At 37.7% G+C, this 18,430-nt stretch overlaps 2 protein-coding genes across 8 annotated transcripts in view; one reads left to right on the forward strand and one right to left on the reverse strand.

The window, feature by feature from the left end:
* Positions 1 to 18,430, reverse strand: part of IMMP2L (inner mitochondrial membrane peptidase subunit 2) — an 816,344-nt gene that overhangs the window by 404,908 nt on the left and 393,006 nt on the right. The window lies entirely within an intron of this gene.
* The window catches only part of LRRN3 (leucine rich repeat neuronal 3), a 36,158-nt gene continuing 19,974 nt past the window's right edge, over positions 2,247 to 18,430 (forward strand). For all 3 annotated transcript variants that reach the window (XM_034670668.1, XM_019795038.2, XM_002915049.4), the window contains exon 1: positions 2,247 to 2,632. The gene's annotated coding sequence lies outside the window, so the exon portion shown is untranslated. The remainder of the gene's footprint in view (positions 2,633 to 18,430) is intronic.

Here is an 18,430-nt window from a genome sequence, read left to right on the forward strand (position 1 = left end):
CTACAGCAAAAGGACAACTGCAAAAAAAGCTATCTCAACCCCATATGCCGAAGAAAAGCAAAACAATGAGTGAAAACAATTTCCTATGATATAGCATAAGGTAGCATTTAAAAACATTCAACTTCCACTATATTAAAACTTAGATTTTTTCGTTTCATTTCTTAGAGAGACTGAAATTTAAAATATTAGGTATGACTGCTGGTTTCATTTATAAACCAAGAAAGTGGTTTAATCATGCATCTGATTATCACCACTTACTTTCATTATGGAAGTGCATTGTAATTGATTTGATTACTGAATTTGTCAATTATACAGTCAATACCAATCAACCAAAATGAAATTCTTAAGGAACCGAGGGTATAAAACTAAAATTTCTTTCTCAAATAATTATCGTAATTTTATCATAATTCTTCCAATTTTTGGAAATGTAATCCTGCAGATGTTGAAATGATATGGAATATGTCATGAATTAAAGCTGGAGGGAGTAAAATCGAGGGAGGCAAAGTGAGGATGATTATTACTATTATTACAAGAACATTAAATCATATGTAGACACACTTCATCTCAACATCCCCAACACTTGACCATAATCCCTACCATTCACAGAGCAACATTTACAGACCAAATGCTACAGTACCTAGTAAGGAATAAAGCCTTACAATACATTTTCTAAATTGAGTGTTAATAGGTTAAGCAAGAAACTACCTTTGCCTCAGACTCATTTTTATTCAAAACATTAGCAACCATTCGAATAAATTTTGAGAAGGAAAAAATAAACCACTTGAAAACTTAAAAAAAAAAACTACAGAGCGAGAATATTTAGTGGTTAGAAACAAAACTAATATCTTTATAAATGTCCTGGTATTATAATTATAACTTAAAACAATTGGTCTATGTCATTTCAATAAACACTTAAGGAACAATCAGTTGTGAAGCCTTTTTCTCCCCCGCCTACATCTCTTAACATGAAAATGTCATTTTTTTTTACTCCACTAGAGGGTAGCCTCTCAAAACCAGGGCTTGGAGTCATGAATTAGCCTGTTCTTGACCTGTTGATAAATTAATCCTCATGTTCCACTCTTCTCAACAAGATGTTCTTCTAGTATGCTAATTAAGGTTGTAAAACACGCATTTTTTAAATTGCTGTCTATTTACCCATAGGTGTTCTTTCAGAAATATACACTGCTATAGTTTTCTGCGTTTCTTTTCTAAATTTCTGATAATCGGATATGTGTTTTACATATGTGGTACGTATAGCATATTTTCCTGGTAAATATACACTCAGAATTAGTAAATCTAAGAATAAAGGGAAATAATTTTCTTGAGGATTTAATTATTAGAGTTGAAATACTCCCCCAAGAGTAGTAAAACATACCTGCTAAATCTGCACACACAGAAATACACAAACACTTTGACACATGTACCCATTCATCTATGGCTGTCAGATTAATTGCACCAGATAGAAAGAAATGAATATAACTGGAAAGACTTATTTTTTTAAATACCCCCCTCGTATGCCAATGTTGTGAATTATAGAGGAAAAAAAAATTATATGCCTTGTTTTAAAAATGTGGTCAGTCCAGATAAGAAATGGCATTGCTTAAAAAAAATGCTATTGAACAGTAAACACATACACTAAATTAAGTAGAATCTACAGAAAACCAAATGCCACTCAAAACAGTGTCAAGTTACTCTTCTTAAATAATACAGCCACTGGTGAACTTTACAGAGAGGGAGTCAGAGGCGCTGCGTCTCCCCCAGAGGTTTCTAATATTGGGGAAATCCTTATTTGTAGCACACCCTGCTATTTCCAGAGAGAAAACACAGTTTCTCTGGATGAATGATAACCTAAAAATGGGAAAAGTTGTCAAAAATTTCTTCCTCTCAAAAAAAAAAAAAAAAAAGGAAGGAAGGATGTAGGAAGGATGAAGGAAAGGGGGAGGAAGAGAGGAAGGAGGTATGGAAGTAAGGAAAGGAAGGAGAGGAGAAAGGAAGGAAGAAAGGAAGAAAGGAAAGAGGGAAGGAAGGTGAAAGGCAGGCAGGAAGGAAGGGAATGAGACCTAGGAAAATATGCAAGCCTGCTTCATTTATTTGTATCCTAAGCAGCAGTGTCATAGAACAGACAGGTTGTTTCAGCCAACCAGACGGGAGCAGCTGCGAGTGCTACATCTTGGCAGTCCGAAGCGATTGGCTCCTCTCTGGGGAGCGGAGGGTGTTCAGTTATTAATGACCGCTGAGCAGGCAGCACCATGTCAGTGTGACAACTGATCGGGTGAACGATGCACCACTAACCACCATGGAAACAAGGAGAAAGAAAGCCAGCTCCCAGGATCTCTCTTCACTGGATTGAGAGCCTCAGCCTGCCGATTGAGAGAAAGAGTTCCGGAGAAAAGAAGGAACCCTAGCTGCAGCCTCCTGCCTTCCTTTATATCTTAGAATACAGAGATAAGCTCGCTTGCATGTGTGCCCACCTACAGTCCATGCTTGTGTGTACTTTATTACACACACACACACATGCACCTCTTTACGCCCGGGCAAGAACACAACCATGTGATTATCGCAACTAAAGAACTGAGGAAGCCAGCACGGAGGGACACGGAAGGTGGTATATCACAGAAACTGCTTTTGCAAGGTAAGTTTAAAATATACATTTCTATTTAAATATGCTCTATTTCTTCTTTAGTTGATGCTTGCTTTTTTTTCCCCCCCAAACCTAAATTCTCTGTTGTTTTCTTCTTGTCTGAATTCTAAAGCATTCTTCTTTCCATTTTACTTTTGAGGAGAAATTCAAAGGCAAAAGCCCTCTGGCTTTGGGTATGCTTAGCTGTGTTTGTAGGATTCTCCAACATGCATTTTACTAGCTTGAACGCCCATCAGAGGATGTGAGTGGGAGAGAAAAAGCAGTGCTGGGGAGAGGAGGGAGGGGAGGGAGAGAGGGGAGAAGGGGACAGCGGGAGTGGAGAGGAGGGAAGAAGGGGGGGATTTTCTTTTTTCTTCACATTATTTGTAATGAAAAGCAGATCACACATCATTCTGTATTTTGAAACCAATCCCCCAAATGGGGCATTTTTCTCCCTTTCACCCAGCGGATGGAGATTAAGGCAAATGCTGCTGTATGTCAAGAGCTAAAACCATTAAGCAGAGTGGCGGAATGAGCATATCACAAACAGTGATTGAATTTCTGCCAGGCTACATCTTACGGATTGGGGTAAATGACTTCCCCTTAATAACATCCTCCCGCTGGTCGGAAGGGACAGTGCAAATGTCTGATTGCTAATGCAGCTGCAACCGACACACGCGAGGTAAAAGGATCCCATGAACCAGAAGAGTTCTCATCTTCTTTGGTAATTAACACAATCACAGCACGGTGGCTTTAAAGTACATTTGCTGTTTCAGAAGATTTTTGTTCAAACCGACTACTATATTCCCTTTGCTGTTATTGAGCTATGTGGCTTAATTTGCCTCTAATTTATTTATTTTTAACAATACGTCCTTGTTTCCATGCCTCTAATTTTAGTGAGAGCAGGCTATGAATATGAGTAGAACCTTCCTAATTTAGTGAAAAGGGGATAATGTGAAGAATAAAAAGGCAAGAAGTAAGGATTTAAAATATCTACCTAGGAAATAGTGTGCCTGTCCTGGTACTATAAATATTACTCATATCCTACATTTCTCTTTAGTTTCAGAAGCAATGCCTTTGAGACAGAATTACTCTCAGTAAACTATGGGCATCCATGTACCGATGATTCATGGAATATGGTGTGGGTTAATTTATACTTCTAGTCTTGTGAAAGGAAGCCAGCTACTTAGAATATGCTTCCAAACAGACAACATCAATTGACGATGTTCATGGAAACATTCACTACCTCCTTTAGTGGGTCCTGTGGAGACATTAAAACAAGCCTAGCATTTGCATTTCATCTTCTGGAGCTCTCTCTTCCTTTCCTTTAGTTTAACTGACCAATTAGTTAATGGAGTCTGCTTCTTTCCAACTGCATGGTATTTTTTTCCCCCTACAACTGTGATTTCGGAGTTGTTATTGGTTTCCTAGTTTATAATATGAGCCAAAACCAAAAGACAATAACCAGTCACTTAGATCCTGCCACTTTCCCATAAATGTGTCAAAATATGAGTCACTTTACAATATGTAATAAGTCAATTAATTCCAGTGACCTTTGTAAATGATGACAATAAAGCAGCTCTGACAATATGCCACTGGCTTCGATTTTCCCTCTGTAAAATGAACAGGTTTAAGAAGAGGTTTCCTGCTCAGAGTGAAAAATGAAAGGTGCTGAAGCATTAGCTTGCAGTATTGGCAGCCTTGCTCACTCTGCCTCAAACGCCACATGCAATCTATAGAAAAAACAAAATGATTTATTACAAAGAGGAAAAGGTGTTTTCTTTGCTTTTCTGCTATTCATTAGAAGTGCTGCTTTTGCCACAGAACAGATCTGAGATTTTGAGGTACCTCCTAAGTTCCTAACCAAGAGGAAAAGCTTGAAGCAGACATTCAGCCTCCTGGATAATGTAGCATTGCAGTATTGATTTCAGGTTTTCTTAGACCTTTTCCAGGGAAACTTTCCATACCAAACGCACACAGACTGAAATCCGACAGAGCCTGTTTTTAAATTGCAATCAATGATACCTAAGGACAGTGGGTTCACTCCTTAACCTTGGTAAAGCTCACATACATATTTTGTGGATTACACAGATCAACTCTGTGCCCACTTGAGTCTGAGAAATACAATCATTCCCGTCTCCCAGTGTTGTCATCCCATGTGCGCCAGTGAGTTTGGGGATCTGAGCAGCATCTACCAGGGCAGATGACGGACACAGGAACATGCCTGGAAGACTTCGCAGTAGTCTCCCCAGTCATGTAGCTATACCAGGAATAGCTTTCTGGCAACACAAGCTTCGAAGGACCATCTTTTCAAGAGTGTCCCTTGTCACAGGCAACACACTGAGTTAGAATGCTGATGAGTAGGTGGCATTTTTTTCTTTGGTTGTTGTTGTTGCTGTTAATGGCTTTGTAAACAGTGTTATCTGCTTTCTAGGCCAGAAATTTAGGGACCCGTGAAAATGGTAATCAACTTAGGATTCATTAACTGTATTTTATTATTTCTTTGTTCTTTTTTACACCTATTGCTTCTTTTTTTTTCCTTTTTTCTTTTTTGCCACAAAATGGACTTGGTGTTTTACTTCCCCCCCACTCTGAATTTTTTCTAGTGCAAAATTCCTGTGTGATGTGCCATGGTGATATGGATTGCAAACTAATTAAGTTGATCAGAAATGTTTGTAACCTGAGTTTAAAAAATAACACTTACGTAAGTTAAATGTTATTACTTAGCAGCTCCTGAAGATGGTCATAGATGAGGTATCTGTTGGGGAATTTGAAGGAGATCATTAAAAGGAAGCTACTAGCATACTAAAAAAATGAGTCCCTCCTTCCAGCCTCAGTAAGGATGCCCCCAAAGAATAATTTAAAATAATGTAGCTCGAGCCAATCTGAAGAAACAATGGACACATCTGCAGCCCACTAAAGTGTTCCTGGTTCCACCCACCTGGTTCTAAGGGTTTAATCACTTATGTATCACTCTTTAGTCCCACGAAACTAAATAAAGCAGGTAAACACAGGGCAATACATCAGCACATCTTGTCTGTGCCGTCAAAGATAAAGCTCTCTGATACTGGCTAGGCAGTGAGTACTTCGGAAAGCTTCACTGTGGTGTAGCTGAACACAGGTCCCGCACAGAGCTCCGTGAATTCCTCCCTGCCTCTCTTCTGATAAAGTGGTGTCTGTCTCGACACCTGGGAAGCAGAACATGGTATCAGTTCTTCCTCTAACCACAATGTAAAAGCAAATCAAATTCTAATATAAAGAAAGTAGGTGGTGCCAGAGGATAGAAAAATAACGGAGAAATAAAAATGTTTTCTTTAATACGATGGGAGGGGTAGAAAGATCTCAGTAGATGCTATTTAGAGGTCATTAAATATAGGGTTAGAAAAAAAGACAAAATGCTCATCTCAAATCTTTATGAAGAAATATGGTACCCAGCCAGTCATCTACTGTATTTCCGTAAAAGTGAAGTTCGTACATAACTGCTTACTGTTGTGCTAATTTATTTTAGGCCATGATAACAGAGGGCTTTTTTTTTTTAAGGTGCCACTAATAAGAGCACATACACAGTTTCAGCATAAGAGAATGAAGAAGGAAAACATATTTTTATATAATAATAGAAACCTAGGATTGAAAAGGACCTTTAGAAGATGGTCTAATATGTTCATTTCACAGGTGAGGAAACTGAGGCACAAAGGGTTTAACACCGTTAGTCAAATTATATAGCTCTTTATCGAGGCCTAGAGTTCATTCCTTTAGATTGTCCCTCCAGCACTCCATTAAAACTCCACCTACTCAGTCTTTCAAATATTTTTTAAAAAGAAAAAAGGCTTATAGATCTGTGTCCCCAAAAAAACCCCAAAAAACACAAAATTTAAGGAAATGTTTATCAGATAATCAAGTACTTGAAAAGCAAAAGCAGGCATTCAACACTAGAAGCAATAACCATTTGTTAAGTATATACACCCAATATTTCAAACTGATCATCTTTTGTATATAATCCACTATGTTTTGTAAGAGGCATAAAAATAAGAGCTTTGCCTTGTTTTTAAAATATCTTAATATCATTATTGCTACCCTTCAGCTGTAGAGATTCAACTACTGGTCATCCATTAGAAGTTTTTCCAGGAATTTTGAGGAGAATCTCCACCTCCTTTTTTACTGGGTTTCACTGTAATATTTTAAGGCACTTACATGTGCCCTCATTTAATACAGCATCCATTCTCAGGGTCCATGCTTGGCTTACCCACTTTACTGAAAAACAGTGAGGACATTCTCAGGATAGCAAACCCTACTTCCCTCTCTCCATCTCCCCATCCAGCCTTACCTTTTCATTTCCAAAGTTTGAGTGAGACTTTGTAGGCAATGACATCTCCCCTTAATTTCACAGCCCTATTTTTTTTTTTCTTTCTGGCAAATTTTTCTTGGTTTCTAAATGTGGTCTCCAAATGTTGCTCAGGATAATAGTAATGAACTGGCTCAAAAACTTTGGGGAAGTAAAAAAAGGATATAAAAAGTAACATAATAATTGTGAATATTTGTTTAGAGCGATATTGTTTATTTACAGAGCACTTTCTCAACAATGGCATTTGCTCCTCACGACAATTTGGTAACGTAGGTATGATGCTATGATCTTCCTTTTAAGATTAGAGAATGAGGTTCCATGACATTAGAGATCAGAGATTTGCCAGGGAGCTAACACGTGGAGGAGTTAGGGTCTTCTGACTACAAAGATGGGTACAGCACTGATCATAGTACCTGGCACTATGTGAGTCTGTTAGAAATATACACTTCCATTTTCCTGAACTCCCACTCCAAACTTACCCTTCCAAGTTCTATGTCCTTTGCACCATTCCACTCTAGGCGGGCAGATTTTTACAAATAAAAATCTGTACTTCTTAATTTGAATCAGAGCTAATGATACAACCGAGTTAAATATGAAAAACACAACCAACATCTACTCTTGGAGAAAGACATTGCATATTGTTCTACCCACTCATCCGAACGTTTGTCTGACAGCATTCACACTTTGATAAACAGTTGGCAAAGGTCACAGAAACTGGATAAAATGGAATGAGTAAATTATTCAGGCAAGTTCCATGTGGTTGGAAAATTATGAACAAAGTCCTCAAAATCACTTGATGTACTACCAATGGATAAAATGTCAACATAGAAGCAAGAACGTTGGCATCTCTTTCCTGGTTAGTCTGTCTTGGGGAGATAATGACATGCAAAGACCTCAATATGCCAGTAAGTGTATTCACATTAATCTGAGAGCCCTCTAGAGGAAATTTTGTCTTTCAAAAGTAATATTGTCCTTGGAATAGGTGAAAATCCCTAAAACACATGTACAAAAGGTTGTCATACAAAGTTTTATTTCCAGAAAGTGAAGCATTCCACAAATAATCAGCTATTCTATTTAGGAAGGAGTGTAAACATTTTTTTCTACCATTTTTTCCATGTCTGGATTGAAAAGGCCCAAAGACTCCCCAAAGACCCACTGAATCAATTAAGGGCCTACCATCAACGGGAAACCCTTTCCATTTCCAGAAGCCTGAAACCCCTGGGATTTAATTCCCTGAAGAGTAAAAGAGGAGGCAGTGTTTCCTGACTTGTTCAACGCAAGGGGTCTAGGAACGGGAGAACACATTCATTCCCCCTGGGACCAAGCCTGCTAATGTGCCATGGACTAAAGCAATGGCCATCAGGAAGGCTCAGGACTCCCAACACTTACAATGACTTACATAATACTATATATTTTGACTACTGAAAATACTTAAAGAGGCTTCATTTTCATTGGGATAGAGAAGATTGATTTGTGCTCATTACAAGTTTTCTCTAAAATTACAAAACTGAATTAAGAAAATGACTGCAAAGACACAAAGGCAAATATTTTGGTAGATTCATTCCACGGAGTAAAATTTATCCATAGTATCTTACAGTCTCATAATACTGAAAGGTCAAGGCATTTAAATTACATTGTCAGCCAACTTATGCTTTATTTTTGTTAAGAAAAAAATAAAAACTCAAAAAAAAATTTAAAACAGACATGTATTTTTAGAGATAGAATTCATATTGGCCTTTATATCTCCTTAGAATATTTTTCTCATCGCTATATTCATATGCCCAAGACATAGTGGTCTTATTGTTTGCTAACAGTGTCTCTGGGCTCTACACTGAATTTTATTTTCATCAAAAATTGGTCACTCAGAATCACCAATTACTTAATCTTTTTTTTTTAAAGATTTTATTTATTTATTCAACAGAGATAGAGACAGCCAGCAAGAGAGGGAACACAAGCAGGGAGTGGGAGAGGAAGAAGCAGGCTCATAGTGGAAGAGCCTGATGTGGGGGCTCGATCCCATAATGCCAGGATCACGCCCTGAGCCGAAGGCAGACGCTTAACCGCTGTGCCACCCAGGCGCCCCACCAATTACTTAATCTATTCCACAAAGAGTATATGGAACCACAACGGCCTTTATTGAAATTCCAATAGTTGCAGGGGGTGATTTGAAAATACATCTAGACAGATCATATTTTGATTTCTACAAAGGCCAAGGGCTTAATGGCCTTCCACTGCATCTGCCTAAGGACTGAGAATGAAACAATAAGTAGGCAAAATGGGGCTCAGTCTAGGTTGCAGTGCTGTATCATTTAAGAGAAAGTGCAATAGGATGGAAAGAGAAAAACAAGCTACCACCATACATGGAAAAAAAAAAAGACATTCTAAGCACATATAAACCTTGGAAGCTCTATTCCTAGTAATTTTTGAATGAAAACATATGCCATTATAAGATATGCGCTTAGACTGTATTCATCCAACAAGTCAATTTCTTGTGTGAATAGCTGAACTGATTCACTTTCCAAACACATAATTTATATTTGTTTCTCTTCTGTAGTTTATCACCCACGCTTTTTTTTACACAAACACTACAGCTGCTCAAGGAGTGTCATAAGGTGATGTTCAGCTAACTTTTTAAAATCAGGGAGGCATTTGCCAAACTACCATTTCCATAATCAGTTATTTTATTTTTAATGAGCAAGCAAATTCCATGTAAACATCCGAGGCTCATCTTTCATTTACACTATAAATTGTATCGCAATGTGCGGCTGTTGGACAAAACAGTCAAGGAAGTGAAGAATTAAATGTTTTATGACATAAAATACTTTCAGTAGAGATCTTAAGAGTTCAGATCACATTATCTCTTCGACAATCCTTTACTGGCTAAGGGACTGGTCGTAATATTAGCAGATCTCATTTATTACATACAGGCGTTTTCTGTGCCAAACATTCTGCTAAGCACTTCACGTGTTTTCCCTTGTAATTCTCATAATAACCATATGGAGCAAGTTCTATTACTAACCCCACTTTACAAATGAGGAAATTAAGGCTTAAGGAAAAAAAGTAACTCACCTCAACTAATGAAAAACAAACAGGAAAAGGAATCTAGGTCGGTTTGGCGCTAAAGAACATGGCTTTTGTGCATGAGGCAATGCTGCCTCTTGTTGGTAGTAACTGGATATAGCTCGTCCACACTGCCTTCTAGGAATCAGATTCTCTATCAAAACATAACCATCCATTTATCATCTCATGCCATGCATTCTTCTCGTACAAGGATATCATCTCTGCAAGATTCATTCCTATTTTCATTTTGTTGTTGTTTCTGAAGGAAGTGTGATGATTGACTTATTCATATTTGGGTATCACTATTTGATTAACTAAAATGATTTTTGCAGTTTGGTTCACAGCCAAACTTGAGAACTGGCAGCTTATCGTCCTCTCCCACCATTTTTCCATCAATAGAGTTCAACAGGCTGCTTTACCTGTGGCCATGCAGCACAATAACTGGCACAAAGGAAAAATGCAAAGCTTAGCTTGTAAGTCTTAATTTTCATTATTTACAACAGTCTGTCCACAGCCCTCATTTCAGTCTGTGGATCCTTCCTTACTCATGCATTCTCTTTTAGACAAGAAGCATCAAAACAGTGAATACTATTTCACTGCTAGTATGAGCATCAATTTTCAATGAAGTTCATCAATCCTCCTCAGTATTAATAAGCTTCTAGCTCTCCAAAGTTAATAGACAAAATCTGTTTTTCAAACTGAGCATGCTGAACCAAACCTAAAACTTTAGCAGAAGTGTTCTATGCCAGCTGTTTGCAAAACTTCAGCGTTTCTCACTGAGTGACCTCCTCAAAAAGCTATCTGGGGAGTCCTTCAATTTGACTGTCCTACATAGAAAAAGCTGAATGTGAAATTAAGGCCAAAATGTTACTAAGGATTCTTCCCATGATTAGGAATGGGGTTTTGAGAGCTCGTGTTCATGTATATTATCTTTTCAGAAGGAAGATTTTTAAAAAATAGTAATTGAACAAATGAAAAATGAAATTCAAGTTTGAGGCGATAAACAGCTAAGATATCGATGCCTCATGAAAAACCTGACTCAACACATGTAAGAAATAAAGGATGTGTATAATTTTAGATTAAAGTTTTGGATTTTTTTTCCCTACGACCTCTTACATTCATATATGACAATGAGGAGCAGAGGAGAGAGAGGGGACGCTGGCCAACAGCTTTTCAACACATACCACGGCCTGGATCCTGGTTAAGTTCTTTCACACCTCATGTCACCGAAGCGCACAGCCCCACAAAGGAACAGAATGGAGAAGCAAATGTCTGACTCCAAAACCTATTCTATTATAACCCTGTTATTGTGCCTCCCACATCATATATTTCTTAGAATAATCATAATACATTTCTCCTTTGAGAAGCATTTTACTTTTTATGCAGAAGCATCCAACAATAGGATCCTTCTACAGTTTTAAGCTTTTCAGCAAACATCAGAAAGCTTATATAATAATTAAGCAAACGTGACAGTTTTACCACCTGGTGCAACCTGATAGTATTTCAAGAATGACATAATGAACACTTAACTAACCTAAAATAGAAGTATTACTTGTGGATTTTTTTACTCAAACATTCTCATTAATCTGTGTAACTTCAGAAGTGTAGTGTGTTTTTTAAAAAGTCATGGTTGAATTCCAGAAGGACTTATGAACAGCTAAGATCTTTATCATTTCTTAGGGAATGCAAATCTGTAACAAAATAAGAAAATTTTTCTTTACCATGAATAGCTTGCAAATTGAACATACAGAACAAGTTTCAACCCCATCTTTCATCCCTGAATGTTGCTTATCAGATTTCGGGAAAACTTCTATTTTTAAATATTGTGTACACCTAGGAAAGATGATGAACACTTAAGTTTAAATCTGCCCCATGAAGAATTTTTCCTGTCTAGAGCAGTAACCCTTTGAATGACACATCCTGCCTCCACTCCTTTCCGCACCACCCTGAAGGTAATGGTATATTGCGTACTTAACCTCACTTAAGCAAGGAGCTTCCTGTTTGACACAATCATGTTAAATTATAAATCAGTGTGCTACTCTGTACTTTACTTGATTGAGATGTCTATGAATCTTTGAAAGGAGAGATATTCTAAAATAATATGCCACTTAGGCATTCATTTAGACATGTCATATCATGGTCATTTACTCAATCACCATGGATACAGGATAGTCAATAAATGGAATCTCGAGAATTGATCAGGAATGATATATGTATGATACAGCAAATAGAACCAAATCTGTCTCTCTATCCACCTAAATTTTCCCATCTTAAGAGGTACAATTCTACCAAGATTTTGGAAGGCACCATATTCCAAAAGTATTGCTAAATACATTGTCTAAATGTTATTTATATGTTTGTAACTTTGCTTCATTTTTAAAATGAAAGCAAAACTTATTAGGCTGTCTCTGTGATGAGCTACATCAAATTCACTTGGGCACCAATTTTTTTTTTTAAAGATTTTTTATTTTATTTATTTGACAGAGACAGCCAGCGAGAGAGGGAACACAAGCAGGGGGAGTCGGGGAGGAAGAAGCAGGCTCCCAGCAGAGGAGCCTGATGTGGGGCTCCATCCCAGAACGCTGGGATCACGCCCTGAGCCAAAGGCAGACGCTTAACGACTAAGCCATCCAGGCGCCCCTGGGCACTTATTTTTAACCCAGAATATTAGAATCTCTGGAAGAATATAAGCAACCCTAGTGATTTTTTTTTTGGGGGGGGCACAAAATTTCAGAACTAATGGTTAAAGATTCAGGTTCTTTTCCTTTGTCCATTATCTGTCATTCTTGTTTCAGGTTTGTAAAGACTGTTTAGTTGAGACAAACAATTAATTGCCTGAATTGATACAAAATATTCATAAAATAGGTACACTACGTTGTGCTTTTCCCCAGAGAATACTAGGAATAGGATATGGCTAAATGAGTTAGGGATTTGATAAGGGATCTGACAGACATTCAAGTGGATGCTTTGAGTAATATGCTTCTAAGTCTGTGGTAACGATGGTCCCTATCTCCACTGCCATTCACAGTCATTTCTTGGCTCTCAGATAATGCCTGTAGCATGGTGGGGTACAAATCCTTAGGGGAAGTATCTACCAGAAGTGGGCAATACCCTTTATTCCCACATGTTCATGAACTCCTATTTTCATGTACTATACTACATTTCACGTGCAACTCAACTGAGGGTCACCCAAAAACTGCCCACTGACACCATTAATGAATGAATTCTATACTGCCTATTGATTTGCTTTCAAATGTCATTGACTACTATAAGGAGTCAGAACTGGTATAACAGAATTGTCAAACTGAGAGAGATTTTACAGATATTAGGTCACCTGCTTGAAGTGACTCATTACTTAAATACATAACTGGAACCAGAAACCAGGTGATTCAGTCCTTGCCTTGTGTTTATTTCACAGCACATTGACCGTGATGGTAGGGTTTCAAAAAGATTGGGCCATATGCTCCTATCAAATCGCTCATTTTCTTAAGCACCATTATGACCAAAAGTTCCCAAAGTCAACCCTGTAGGGAAATTCAGCAGTGCCTTGTCTGTGAAGGGTCCATATATGTACAACCTCTTAGCTGTTGGCAGTCTCGCAGAAGCCCAATTCATTCTCCAGTCACTTTTCAAGATGCCTCTTTAGAGTGGCATTTTGTTGCTGCTCGGCATCACGCATGTGAAGTATTTGGGACTGGGGTTTTGACTATGTACCCTAAAGCCATTTTAGCTGAAGAGTTGTTTTGTTTCCCTTTTAAGTCATGGGAAAAAGAGACAGAGAAATTCTTAAAATGAAAAACACACAAAAAATGGCAACTACGCAAAAAAGTTTCATATTTATCCAAAACAGAAATAGAACGATCCCAGTTCTTTGTGTTACTCCATTAGAAATTTCTTCTCTTCTTGGACATTCCACCTCAAATGTAAAAGGCTCTGAGACTATTCCACTCTGATCCTCTTTGATTGGGTCCTAAGAAACTTTATAACACACACAAAATAACTACAATCTTTGACATTATGAATCTCATTGCCCAGTTATTTTTGTGAACTTTTATTAAGACCCTAATGTAAGTTTCCTCCCCAAAGAATGCATAGTCTAGAATAATGGGCACTCAAGCCCCTGAGTTGTTGCATTACAATTTTTACATTGCTGACAATAACATGATCTTCTTCAATACCACTATGTCCATTTATTATGGTGATTTCATAGAGATAGCTCTCGTTTTTCTCTCATGTGAAAATTCCTTCTTGTGAATACAAATGAAGGATGTTTAAGTTAAATTTTAACAATCTGGGTTGTTTCCCCCAAAATGTAACCACATCTTAAGAAATGACAATTGTCCTATTCTATCATCTCAGAAAAGCTGTATTAGCATTTCTGTAGATTTAGTTAGCAACTGTATTTCTCTATCTATTCCAATGCCATCTTAATACAAGCATGCATGCACACACACAAATACTGGACTTAAAACAATTTGCCAACTGTTAATAGCTTCTTACCAGTTTAAAAACATTTCATTTAAGTCTAGACAAATTTACTTGTACCTGGTCTCCAATAATATTTCTTCTAAGACATGCCATATAACTGAGATGACAAGTATTGTGGTGCCTTTTAAGAGTTATTTTCATAGGAAACACTGGAAAGAAATCCACTGGCCAATAAAGTTCTGCAATCTTTAATGGAAATTAAAGTCAAATACCATTCAAGGAGCTCTATTTTGCTCTGCCATTTCTCCTGTTCTCACATCTCCACCTCCAAAATCAGTCTAAGTCAAAATAAATTCTAATAAGCTATAACCATTACTATGACTATTATTAATTGGGTAGTGGTTAACATTTAGTGATTACTTTCTATGTTACTGATGCAGTAATAATGATTTTTATACTAAGAATTTTTAACGCATTATTTGTTTTAATTTTCATGATATCTCTCTGTGAAGATACTGTTATCACCCATCTTTTAATAGATAAGGAATCAATGTCAGAGGAAGAGAAAGAATTAGAGTCCATGTCTGATCCTTTCATTACTAGGCTGAATCTATTGACCGCCATTTTAAGAGTCAGAGAGCAGGAGAACCAGATGAAGCATTTGCATTGAATACTTAAGATAACTTACAGTTAAGTGTGGGGCAAAGTGGGAATGGTGAAAAGTGATATTCCTATGATACCACTTTGGAAGAAAGGCTATATTTTCATTTTCAGTTTTCAAGCATAACACCACTCATATCTCTGGGTTTGGGCTTATACTCAGGCAACATTTCCGAAAGTCAACCTTGCTAGAAAAATGACTCCTACTGTTAAGGAATTCCTTCTTTCCTTCCTTCATTCATGCCTTCATTTTTCACAGCTCTGCTGGTTTTATGGAGTTGGAAAGGATGGAACCCCAGTAGAGAGGAGACGGAAGTCATACAATTCTCTTTCTCCCTCCCTCCATGTCCTGCTGCCCCATAAATGTATAGCTCTGTAAGCCACCGTTCAGTATTATTCTAGAGAATGAAAGTGTCTTTTGTCATCTGAGTTAGGCTTACCAAATACAAACTTTCGTTCTAGAAATGTTCTCACATCTGCTGCTAGTGCTCCCAGTTTATATATTTTGAGTATCATTATGCTGTCAGTTGAGTAACTAACACCATCACTTTAATCGCTGCTGCTCTCAGTTTAAAAAGGGAAGAGGAGATACTATACATGAAAGTATTAAGTATGGTTGCCAGCAATGGTTGAAAATGGTGCTAAGTAATAGAAAAGCCTCATCATTAATCCCTTTACCTAGTCTTTTGGGGGTTTGGGTTTTTGGAACACGTGCTAAAGAAAGATTTTCAGACGTGGGGGAAAGGAGGGTTGTTAATAGGGATGGAAAATGTGGAGAACTTGCCAAGCGGAAGCTGGGGAAGAGACATCAATGTATTCTGGTAAATTGTAAGCTGCACTATTCATTAATTAAAAATATGCACACAAATACCCAGGCTCTCGTTCCACTGGAAGCAGAAGCAAATCTGGGACAAGAGAGTCATGACTTCTGGAACAACAGGGAGAAAAGGAAAAGCAATCAGAGGGAAGGGGATAGTCTTATACGCATGAGAGGAGGAAAAACAAGGGGAGGGGAAAAGGAGTTGCAGGTACAGTAGCAGTTAGAAGTGAGCTGGATGCAAAGTATGGATCCACTTGCCATAACACAGAGACAAAAGCTTGACCATAGACTTCCAAGAGCTCCCAGTGCAGAATGATTTCTATTGCCACATCAAAGGAATCATGAAAACAGAAATGTACTCATTTCTGTAGACTGAAAAATTTATAAAGAAATTTGTATTTCCAAATAAAATACTCACAAAACCTTTTAAAGTGCCCTTTAAGAGTAATTTGATTCCTCTCCCTGAGATAAACCAAAGAATCCAAGTGTCAATATGTTGAAAAATGACAAAACAGATGTCAAATAACCTTCATTTTGCAACAAACAACCTTCTACGAATCTGACATCTAGTTATTCCACTTAACGTCATATATGAAACTCAGAAATTATGCAGCCAGAGAATGGAATGCTAATTCATGACAGCATGTGGATAGTAGCAGATGAGAACAAAACACCACAAAAGCACATAAATTGACCAAATGAGACTGCGTATGTTACCATCTTCTATGACAACGGACACCTATTGACTGACAATTTACATCTGGTTTGCTCCCCTATCCTGCAAATCACAAAAATGGGTTGCTGTGGCAACTGTCATGTGCTATTTAGCTTGCTAGAAGGAAAAAACAAAACAAAACAAAAACCTCAAAGTACCTTTTTAAGACACAAATACGGCATGCCTTTTTATTGTTCCTCCCACCCCAAGAGAACAAATCTCCTGAGAGTAGATTTATTTTTTCATAGCTTTAAAAATGGGCTTGCTTTCTGTCATTTGCATTTTTTATAATGTATACTACCAATTTATGCAAGTAGGAAAGAAAAAAAATCCATAGAAATATAAAGGAGATAGATACAGATTGACTGAGTCACATGAATGTGATAGGGCCATTGTCATATACAGCATTCCCACTTTTATCATCGGCAGCTCTCTTAGCCAATTTAACTCCACTGATGTATGTATCAAATTCATGCATGATACGCCGAGAAATACACTAAGAGCTCAGCAAGGCAAGCGTATTATTCTGAACCAAAAACAAGAGCAAGGTGCAAAGAAAAGATCATTAATTTTCATGGAAGCACATTCTTAATCTCCCTGTAACACATAACATAGTCTATTCACAAAGATGCTACACGGGACCTTAGAACACATCGGGTTACCAACATCTGTGCACCATGGAGCTCGCAAATTAATGCCTCCATGCTGAAGAAAATGGGAAGAAGAATAGTCATCCCTTACGTACTTACTTCTCCCCTGGGAGCCAAGAGAGTGAAGGCAAATATGTAGAACGTTTAAGGCCCTGAAAATGGAACGATAAAAGCTCCAGTCATTGTTCTCCATATCTAATGGCAAGTTAGATAACTTTTTAAACTCCCCAGATAGTGGTCCAATGTGGGAAGGTCAACGAGTTACAAGAGCTCAGTTATCAGCTCTTGAAACAATAGAAGTCTCTTCTCTCTGGAAGTTCAGGGAGTTTGAACAAGATAAGAAAAATGGTCCACTTAAAAAACAAACGAACAGATATGTCCTCCACCATCACCAGGAATGCCATGTGAAAACCCTCTCGAGTTTCTCACCACCCCAGGCTTGACTAAAGGACTTGTTATTCTGAGGCAGGAACTCAAACAAGGCAAAGGTTGGTGAGGTATGGCTACTAAAAGATACTAGGGATTTATAATATAAATAATAAGGTAGGAGGAACTGAAGCCTCAGTGTGTGAAAACACTCTATACGCAGAATGCAGATAAAAGTGCCCTTTACAGATCTTGGAGGGAAAAGTACCTGCCTGAATGTTGTATTAGTCTTCTGCTGCTCCATTTAATCATACCAAAGAAATGGAATGAACACACAAATAGATTTTTTTTTTCACTTTTCCTTGGGCAACAATAGAGAACAATCAATTTAAAAATAATTGGAGAAATTTGTGTTTTGTTCAGAAGAGAAAAGGAAAACATTCATTCAACAGTACCACATAGAATCATTTGCTTAATAGCATTTCTAATATGTTATGCATTTATGCAATCTACTTCTTACTATATTAAAATGCAAAAACAATTACTCTGAATGTAAATCCTAGAAAACAATCAAAGTTTCTATTAAATCAGGGAAGAGACAGTTAAGCCGCAATGTGATTTGCAGATGCTCATGAATAGACAATACTTAGAGTTTCTCTCGCTGGAAAGTGAAAGAGGCTGGTGCAGATTCAGAGATCCCCTCCCTCCTCTCCCTCCCGTTTTCCTTCCTCCTTTCTCTATTCTTCCCTACCCTCCCTCCATCTCTTCC

The sequence above is a fragment of the Ailuropoda melanoleuca genome, chromosome 1, assembly GCF_002007445.2.
Source record: "Ailuropoda melanoleuca isolate Jingjing chromosome 1, ASM200744v2, whole genome shotgun sequence".
In the NCBI taxonomy this organism is placed as follows: Eukaryota; Metazoa; Chordata; class Mammalia; order Carnivora; family Ursidae; genus Ailuropoda; species Ailuropoda melanoleuca.